The sequence below is a fragment of the Cupressus sempervirens genome, chromosome 10 (assembly GCF_028749045.1).
Source record: "Cupressus sempervirens isolate cs-2001-9-10 chromosome 10, ASM2874904v1, whole genome shotgun sequence".
NCBI classification, from domain to species: Eukaryota; Viridiplantae; Streptophyta; class Pinopsida; order Cupressales; family Cupressaceae; genus Cupressus; species Cupressus sempervirens.
In genome coordinates this window covers 133,762,379-133,773,113 of record NC_143127.1, presented here as the reverse complement: position 1 = coordinate 133,773,113, position 10,735 = coordinate 133,762,379, and the positions used below count along the sequence as shown (strand labels likewise).

Genomic DNA, 10,735 nt, shown 5'->3' with positions numbered 1-10,735 from the left:
CGAGTTTGGCTTCATTTTCTAGATGTATTGATGGTTGGTAGAGGAGTGATGGGGTTGGTTCTCCTTTTATGGTATGAGGCAACTGGCATGGGCCTTGCAAATGGTTACAACTCCAAAAGATTCTCTTCGAGAGGTCTACGTGAAAGGGTTGTAAGTCTATTGGTTTCTCATTTTGTAGTGTCAATGAAAGGTTTTTGTCTCATGTCAAGGCCTTTATTGTCAAAAGTAAGGTGTGTGTGAAAGGGTTGTGAGAGAAGGAAGCTCTCCTCTTTGTTTTTTTGTTTTTTTTTTTGGATGATTTATGAATGTTTTTTATAATTATTTTTTTGGCAGTTTTTTATTTTTTTTTGGAATTTTTGAGTGATTTTTGAAATGTTTTTGGTAATGTTGAGTGATTTTTGAATGTTTTTGGTAATGTTGAGTGATTTTTGGGTCTGTGGGGGTGAAACAGAGGATGTGAGTGAGATTTGGTGGAATACGGGAGTAACCAAGACCATGTGAGGTACCTAAAGAGGTAATGAAGGGAGTTTATGGATGACATTGGAGTATATGGGGATAGGCGAGAGCTAGATACCAATGAAAAGGGATGTACTAGGCGAGGGAAAGATGAAGAGATAGTGAGAAGTGCAAGGATAGAAGAAAAGGGAATGAGTGGTTTGGGAATGACAAGAGAAAAAATAGGGCTAGGATGGGGGGAATAAAAGGATGAACACAACATGATCTCCAAGGAATATAGTGCCCCCAGTCTATGTGATTCGAGGGGATGGTTTATGAGGGAAGTGATAGGATGGAAGATTGGTCAATAAGAGGATAAGGGAGATATATGGAAGCTAGGAGGAGTTTTTTATGAGGGGTGTGATAGGATAGAGGGGTGGATGGTGTAGAGGGAAGCTAGGATAGAAAAGGTGAAGGAGCAAGGAAGATAGGGGATAATAATATTCAGTGGATGAGGATGAGGGAGGATTTATATGGATGAAAGGGGGGCTGGAGAAAGGATAGGTGGAGACAATCTTCAATGGGGAATGGGTCAAAAGGATGACCAAAAGCATGTATCTAGTGGTGGACTTTAATTGGTATCAGAACATTTTGGTTCTCTCATTAGAAGTTTAATAGCTTGAGATAAGATCATAGGCAATGAAGGTATACATGGTAGATAAGGCTATTCAAAATGAAAAGTTGGATCTCGAATTAGGTATTGGAGAATCAAAGAAAGAAAAGGAGAAACTGTCTTGATCATTGAAAAGAAGGAAAGATCTTGCAATACAAATATATGACATTCTCTACACTCAAAGTATAGTTGAAGACTTATGCCCAAAAATAAATGTTGATGAAGTTGATGCAACAATCAAAGACCTAGTGAATAAAAATTCCGATCTTCAAGAAGAGGTCAGAAAGGTAGAAAGAGAGCAAGAAATTCAATCATTCAAATTATGTGAACTCAGAAGGAGGATGGAGGGTGAAATGGATAAGATGTGGTGGGTATGGTGGGATGAGATGGGTATGGTGGGTGATGGAACATGCCCCCAAGTGTATAGAGAATTTGGATAAAGGGATTACGCATGACGCTTGTTTGCCAAGTTTTCATCATGGTACTTATCCATGGCATTTGAATTACCAAGTTTTCACTAGTGGATGATTTTTTGTTTCTTTTTTTTTTTGACTTTTTCTTTTTTGATGCATTTTGACTCATAGATGTTGCTAGGAAGGGAGGGAGTTTAAAAGGATTGGATTATACAAGCAGAATGATAGTTGAGAGTTGGCTAGTAAGGGATGGAAAGATATGAGGTTTGTGGGTAAATGAATGAGGAAAATGGAAGGATCATCATCGACACACAACCTGAAAGGTGATGAAGTAATGGGAAAGATGGTATTGAATGAGGTGAAGGAGAAAATGGAGAAAGATAAATATAAGGACTACAAGTAAAGTTGGAAGATCGAGGACGGGAAATTTAAGATAAGAAGCATATGGTCTAATAGTGGATTGGGGGGATGAAGGATGTATATATGGAGATTTGGATAAAGGATGAATGGATGAGGCTTTTTGAGTAGCATGAATGGATGCCAATTGGGATTTTTCTTTGAGATGCAATTATTTTATGAGCATCTTAGGTATCCACATGATTTTTTACTTTTGCAGCTTGGCCCTTTGTGGCCTCTTGACTTTTTCTTTGATTAGGATTACATGTTTTGCTTTTGGAACATGTATTTTAGAAGGAACATGTTGAAACTTGGATTTTTGTGGATTTTTGGATTTATGCTTTTTAATTTCGGCATCCAATTTGCTTCTATTAACCATGGTATGGGAACAAGAGCATGGGGGATATGGAGGGATTACAGATAGAATAATAGAATTTGAAGGTTGGAAGGAATTCAAGGATGAGTGCCTTTGATGATCTAGCTTATGGATATGAGGGGATGGAATGATGGATTGGAATACATGATATGGATGGATATAATTGCCCAAGATGGATGGAGGGAATGAAGGATGTGGGCCTAAAATAGATGGAAACAGGGAAGTTGTAGGTCCCAAGATAGATGGAGGGGATACAGGATTCATATTAGTTATAGAAGGATCCAAAATGGATGGAAAGGATGGGGGATTTGGATAAGGGGTATATGGATCCAAAATGGAGGGTTGAAAAGAAGTAGTAGGATAAGGGCCCAAAATAGATGTAGGATAAGATGGATGGGATTTTTGGGGTGAAGATGGAAGGACTTGGGACCTTGAAGGGGTAGGAGGGATACCAACATCAGGAGATATACTTTTATTTATTTTGTCAATATGATGTTCATTATTTGGAACACAAGATGTGAGTCCATTACTAGCTAAAGGGGTTGAATCTTCAGATATGATAGTCGGTCTTCTTCGATGGATCTATCATCATGGATGATAGGGTATGTATGAGCATGAAGCAGAGGAGATGGAAGGATAGGATCTTGATAGGAGTTTTGAGATGGAGTAGGTAAGATGGTAGGATTCAGATATGGAGGGGATGGTAAAAGTGGATCATGTAGGGGAATAAGTGGGATGGTGGGATCTTCTTTTATGTTAGGGGATATTTCAACATGCCTTTGGATAAGATCTGGATAGGAAAGGATGGGAGTGGATGGTATGATAGGAGAAGTGTGGATTCTCTCTTTAAGTGAGGTAGATGAATGGGTAGGAGTTTCTTCAATAGGGATGAGCTGATGGGGGAGGGACTCATTAGGTTCATTATATGAGATTTGGGTAATGCTAGGAGGAGGAGATGTGGATGGGATTTGGAGGGATTTGATGGATGAGAGGTAGGAGATGGAAGGGGTTTGATAAGTGGGGTGGATGCGATAGGGATGGTAGCGATAGGATGATGTAAGAGGAGTGATGGGGGTGGGAGATGGAATTTCTTTTGGTTCTCTTGTAAAATTTCTTGGAGACGGGTGTTGGACTAGGAGGAGTAAGGGGATTGAGGTGATGTGTTGTATGACTAGTATCGATTGGAGGATTTGGAAAGGGTTTTGGAGGATATTGGGATGGTGGATTTGGACTAGGGATGTAGCTACTAGAATTGTTCTGGAATGGTGGAGGTTGGGAGATGAAGGTAGAACAAGATGGTGATATCACTGATGTATAAGAGGAATATGTGGGCACAATATAAGGAGGAGGTAAGGATGAGGACAATAATGGATTTCCCTTGTCAAAGGCATGGTAAGGAGTACTAGTGGATATGCACAGAGGAATGATGGAGCAGTTTGGAGGAATGATTAGTTTTTGGAGGATGTTGGGAGGAATATCTCTAAGGCTTTCAATATACCCGTCATAGTCGACAAGATCATCATCATCATTGGAATAGGATGGGGTGGGAGAAAAGGTGATATGACCAAACTCATCGTAATAGGATTGTGGCATTATGTTTTAATGATGAGTTGGATGGGGATGAAGGATGTATATGGATGGATATGGAAATGTAGATTTAGGATAAGCTGGGAAGCTTAGATTTGGGTTTGGATTAAGCTCATGATGAAAGGAAAGACTGACTCCAAAGGATATGGAAATAGGGTGGGGAGATGACTAAGAAGACTTTAGCTATCTCAAGATAAGGAAGACTTGATAGAAGACTAGAATGATGTAGGGAAGGGTGTGATTATGATGACAATGCTTTGGAAGTTGTGGATGAACCTTTGATGAGGCAGTAGCTATGCTAAGTATGCCTTTCATTGGAGTTGAATGACTTACCAAGGGATAAAGTGGAACAAACTACACTTAGGGTTGTTGCGAATGGACTTGCTAACAACTGTTGTGAATGGTGTATAAGTGATCTGTTTAGCGAAAGGTCTTGATTGTTTTTGAAACATGGGAAGGATTTTTGAACACTCAAACACATCAAACACACCAATAGCCCTATAAGATGTTTGCTAGGATATACAAGATTAGCTAGAGGTGTCCTCAATATACACAAGGTATGTGAGGCCCAAATCTGTAGATGAAAGAAAATAATGCCACTCAGCCAAGAGGAGACAGTAACCCAAATCTCCACCTTCACTTCCCAAAGGTATAAAGTTCTTTGGGGCTTAGCCAAGAGTGGCAAGATTATGCTTCTAAGAGAGGTGTCTTTCAATTCACCTCCCAATGTTTATACTCCGCCAGAACGCTAGAGTTGAGGTCGTCCCAAGGGGTGATCAAATCCCCAAGCAGACCTCCTAAAAAGTGTTAAAAAAGACCACATAAGTAGAGTAAAATGAATCAACTATTTTAGTAGAGTAAAATGAACACTAATCTATAAATAATTCTCAATACTAAAAACAAGTAAACACTTAAGATAGGACCAAAGAAGACAAAATTGAGAAAAGTAGACCAAAGATGGTAAACTCCTCAAATGCTTCTCATGATGACGAAGCTATGTCCCTGATGGATAGCAGATGTATGCTCACAATGTGCTCAAGCTCCAAGTGGATGAGTGATAATCAAACATGGGTGTGGATGAATGATTCAACAATTAAGGTATGGAGGGGTTTCAACATTATGATGGTATTTTGGTAGTTTTTAGGCTCTCAAAATAGCATTATCAGTTTGTTTGAAAAGTTGATGATTTTAGTGAAGGAAGAGACTTCTATTTATAGGCCAAGGGGTAGAGGGATGGATGGTCAAGATGCAAGGATGGCAAGATGGTGAGGGAGGGTAAAGATGCATTCAAAGGGGAGCACATGGATTGTGCTTGTTTGGAGCCAATAGGGAAGTGACACATGTCACAGGATGACTGGATGTGAGAGGATAGGATAAGGGTTGGTCAAAGGAGTAATGAGGGAGCTTGAGCCATAAAGAGGGATGGTTGAGCCATGAATAGAGATGGTTGGGTCAAATAGAGATGGTTAGGTCATAAATAGAGATGGTTGGGAGGAGGATGAGATTGTTGACTTTGGCTTGGGTTAGAAAGTCTTAACCCTTGCTTAAGTTGTGCACATGATTAGAAGAGGGATTAGGATTAGCTTAGGAGTTGGCTAACCTTGTTTAGGAAATGTGACAAGGTTAGAGGGAGGATTGGAATTAGAATCAAAGATAAGGATTGACATCTTCGAGAAGAGTCTAGCCTTTGGATGAGGATAAATAAGGTTTTTAGGAAATAAATAAAGTTTTTATATATTTCAAGGGTTTGAGTTGAGGAGATATTTTTAAAAATATTTTTAATAAACATGAGTATCAATATTTAATCTTAATTAAATATCTTGAGTTGGGATTAGGGCTAGGAAATGATGGGATTAGCCTTTAATCAAAATTAAAGAAGGATTAGAAGATTCTGGAAGAGGTTAGTTGTCTTAAGGAAATTGGCCAAGTTTTGAGCAAAAAATTAAAATAATTTATTTTCGGATTTTTGGTCAATTTATTAATTAAATAATTAATAAATAAGGAAATAATGTTTAAATAAGATTTAAACATTTTTGGGAGGGATTCCTTAATTAAATATTTTTAATTAAGATAAAGGGATTTAATGGCATAAAAATAAATAAATTAATTAATTAATTAATTAATGATGATGTCATCTGGTAATTTTCTCAGAAAATAAAAATATTTTATTTTCTAAAGGATTTTTAGGTGTCTACACTTTGCATCATTCTTTGATAGCCTGCAATATAGGATGGTTTTAAAGGAAATTTTGGGTTTCATAATCAAATTCTAGTACAAATTGTGAAATGTTGATTAAAGGGAGATAGGCATGGGATTGTAGTGAAGAAGTCATGATGTAGATCTAAGAGATCATGAGAAAATACTATGAAAAATGTTAGAATCAAGTATCAAAGAAAAAGAAAGAAAATGTATTTAGTAGAGTTTCCACAATTTGCTCAAGGAAAGTTTGAATTTATGTGTTTCACCCATTTGTTGTATGCAAAGCATAAATCAAATTGCTTTTAGTTTCGCCAATTGTAAAGAGCATTTCTTTTGTAGAAGGTAAATAAAAACCAAATGCGGATATGAAATGGAAATTTTTGATGTGAGTCCTATTGGAGAATTTCAAAGAGGGTAACGACTGAATACAAAATTTTATGGTACTTCCAAGATGAATAAGAAAAAAAGAGGTTTGTAGGCTACCTAGTTGCTTTCTTGAAGGTGAAAATGAATTACAAATTTAACCATGAGTTGTTGGGTGAAAAGTGAATCACTTCAAATTTAACCTATTTCCAATTGATATTTTGTAAACACATATGAGTCTACATATTGAAGACGTTTTTTTTTACAAAAAATTCTAAGTCTACTTGCTAAAGGAGCTATTGATTTGCATGCAAAGTATGATTGACAAAATCTTGTCTTAATTCGTTACTAGTCTGAGCTCTAACCCCATCAAAGATTCCAAAATTTTTCTATATTAAATTGGGGTTTTCCCACCTATTGTGCATGCAAGTAAAATGTGGACACATTGACAAGGTATATTTTTGTGTAAATTGTTCTATATTAAATTAGGGTTTTCTCACCTGTCATAATTGCTTGTGAATTGTGACACATTGAAAAGACATGCATCATTTTTTATTGTCGACAATTTCCATAGCTCTCAGATTTGATTTTTTGGAGAATATCTTGAGCAAGAAAAATAATAGATTGCATGGAAAATGTAGCTAAGCCAAAAAAAATTAAGAATTTTGCACTAGAAATATCATTTTTAAAGCATTTGGTTATGAGACTGTAGGATATAGCACACATTAGAAGATTTTCAACATGATCAAGGCATGAATTATTGTAAGATAGACATCAAAAAACTTTAGACTTATGCCTTAACAACATGGACTAATAAAGACTATCCAACCATAAATACATTTGAGCTATTTTTCATTGTTTTGAGTTATAAATACCTAAGAATATCCCCATGAAAAAAAAACATGTTGATTAAATAGATATTTGTGTTTATTTAGTTTGATTAACCTTTTCTACTATTATTTAAATAATATTTTACTATTTATGTAAATAATTCATTGTTTTGTCCTTCCAAAAATTAAATAAATTCATATTTATTTAATAAATTCTTTCACCTTATCTATTTCTTGTGTATATTAAATACATATATTCATTTATTTTAAAAGTTAATAAGTCCACTTCTTTCATATTTAGTCAATCACCTTTAATCAAATCCATCAACTCTTCAATTTTCTAACTGCACCACTTGTCGATTGTCTCTTCATTGCCCTTTCATACCTTGTCTATGTCTATTTCCAATGCACCTTTAGAAGGAAACACACCTTTACTACCACTTCTCTTAGCCATTTGTTTTCCAATGCCTTTTAATAGCATTCACATCTTTGATATCCCTACCTAACATTGTATTTCATAGAGTCTGCTATCCCTAGTTAATCTGAACCATTGCTTTTCATGACAACTCTAAAAAATAAAATATTTCCTCAACTTAAGGAATCTTATGCAATATTATATTAGGAAATCTAGTGAGTTGATCTTATCATACAATCTTGAAAAACACTTGACCATTTTGCATACTTTTGATTTGGTCCATCTTCATCATTGCCTTACTATTATTCTACTATCATTACCATAACATTCATACTATCACTTGCATGATCATTTGTTTATTGATCAATCAACCATATCCATTCTCTATAGCTTCTTATGCCTTGTGCTACAAAACTAAGAGAACCCACACTTCATTTATACAAAATGTTTGTAGATAGGAGGACAAGAAAATCAACTGCTTCATGAAAGCATTTGGTTTCATTTAATGCCTATCTAATAGATCTTGTTGTGCTTTTATTAAGCATTGTTCTCTTGGATGATGATTGATTTCCTTATGGATCCATTTGTTTATGGTTGGGCTTCAATAAGATTCCTTGTTTTGCATGTCATTTTCAACAATCATCATTAATTCAGCTTTCCATTTTTATTAATCAAATTCTAATAAGTAACATTTTTTACATATTAGTCCATATTTTTGATATATGAAGTAAGTTATAAACAACATAAACAATTTCCAAAAAAAATTCCCCTCTTTTTATATCCTCAAAGATTTTAACTCATCATCTACATCTCCACAACATCACGAACTTTACAATTAGACCAAATGTATTTCATAATTGATAAATTTTAATTTCATTCTACTTATATTTATTAAAAAATTAATAAAGTTATAAAACATACCATTAGTGGCTACCATGATGTAGCCCAATAGACTAATTAACTGCTTTAGTGACGACTTATTTTAAAAATATGATCAATTAATTGAAAAATTAAATATTTAAAAACTACAGCTAATCTTTGATAAATAAGTATCTTACTATAAATTGGAAAACGGTATTAAGTACATTGATTCACGAATAATGATTAAATAGCTAGCAGGCCAAAGAGAGCTCTGGAAACGTCGCCACTAGGTGGCCTCTCAATGAGTTAAAACTTATTGTTGTTTAAAATAATTTGCTTGATACAACGATGCCTGTGGCGCAATTTAAATCAATCAGGATATAGTCACATGTGAATGCACACAGCCAAAATTCTTCTCCAGTAATCGTTTTATTGTAAAATCGAACACATTTCATAAACTCTATTTTAAAGATCCATCCCACTGAATATTTAATTAAATCACTAATAACTTTGCAGTCTTATCATTATTAATTATCCAGGAAAATCTAGTCCATCCAAACTATTTTATTCAAACGAGAATACAACTTTCTAAAACATTATAAACTTTCATAAGAAATGTGTAAAATCTTCTTCCTTGAATTCTGAAAGCAGGAAATCTTGCAATTCGTCCATCCAATCAGCACTGCTGCTGCTGTAATTGTCAGTTGGTCTGAGGAAGGAATCACAATTACTTTTCTGTAGCTCTTCAATTCCGAAATCTTCAAAACAATATTGGCCGTCGATTTTAACAGTCGGGGATTCCGGATCAGCGGCCATTGAAATGTCAGTAGAAGAATATAGCTGAGAACAACTTATGGAGGTCTTCAGTTTCTGTGGAGAATCAGTTTTTTCATGATTTGAGTGAGTGTGCACATATTTGTTGCACCCCTTTCTTATTCTCACCGCCGTTACTTTTACCGGCGTGACCTTCAATAAACGGTCATCAGCTGCAGGACGATCAGATTTTCTCGCTTTGTTAATGAATTTGGAAAGAGTTTTGCTTGTCCGACTCTTCTTGCTGAGATGGGTGTTCCAGTAGTTCTTTATTTCGTTGTCCGTTCGACCCGGCAATCGACCTGCAATCAGCGACCACCTGCATACATATTTTTGTTTTCACTTTGTGAGGATAAATAAATCGATGAAAATAGATTGTTTTTGACGATACATAAATCAATGAAGATGGATTGTCGATCCGTCGTATATGCTATATTAGTTTTTACATAATATCTACGAACTATAATCGGAATGAAGTAATGCTGGTTGTGAAAAATCAATGTAGAACTACTCCATTAATCTAAGAATTATATTCTCGTCCCGCTAGTTCAATCTAATGATAGATCCCAAAATATGATGGACAGAAAATGAATACAACTGACAATCCAATCTAAAAGTTCTCTTCATTAACAAGATGTACCTATTGCCAAGAAGCCCATGGAGCCTTATTATGAGATCCTCTTCACCAGATGAAATGTTACCCCGTTTGATATCAGGGCGAAGATAGTTCAACCAACGCAATCTACAACTCTTTCCACACCGCTTCAAACCTGAAAAATAAAATTTGTTTTTAAATTGTGCTTCACTTCTGTTTGTTCTCTAATATCTTTTTAGCTGATTCTCATAGAAACTTAAGATCAATGTGAGCAAAGAAATTTGGCAGAATATTGATGGATTCCTTTACCTATTTTTTGGGACATTGAGTTCCAAGCAGTTTTGCCATGGATGTTGACGTATTCAGACAAAAGTTGGTCCTCCATGGCAGTCCATGCACCGCGATTGAGGTCCTCTGGTTTTGAAGAGCGTGAAGATTTTTTGGCCATGGTGATGATGGGGGAATGGAATTAGGGTTAAAGGAGGATCAATATATTATATATATAGACAAAATTCCTCCTCTGTTTGTACTGAGAGCCGTTAACCGAGGAGTGATGAGCGCATGAGCATTGTTATTATATAAAAATGATTTCCACGTGAAGACTGCTAACTCCATAAAGACTGTAAGCTTATGTCTTTCAATGAATAAACTTGCTACACATAATATTTAGGGACATGTGTGTCACCATGAATAGACAGAATGCTTTTGTTTTATTGTAAATTACTTTTATGGATTATTCTTTTTTTGTACTTCTATATTTTTATATAAACGCTGATATG

General features: G+C 35.5%; 1 pseudogene; it reads right to left on the bottom strand.

The window, feature by feature from the left end:
• Nucleotides 1-9,154: 9,154 nt before the first annotated feature.
• LOC149532970 (transcription factor MYB8 pseudogene) lies at nt 9,155-10,404 on the bottom strand (annotated as a pseudogene).
• Nucleotides 10,405-10,735: the final 331 nt, after the last annotated feature.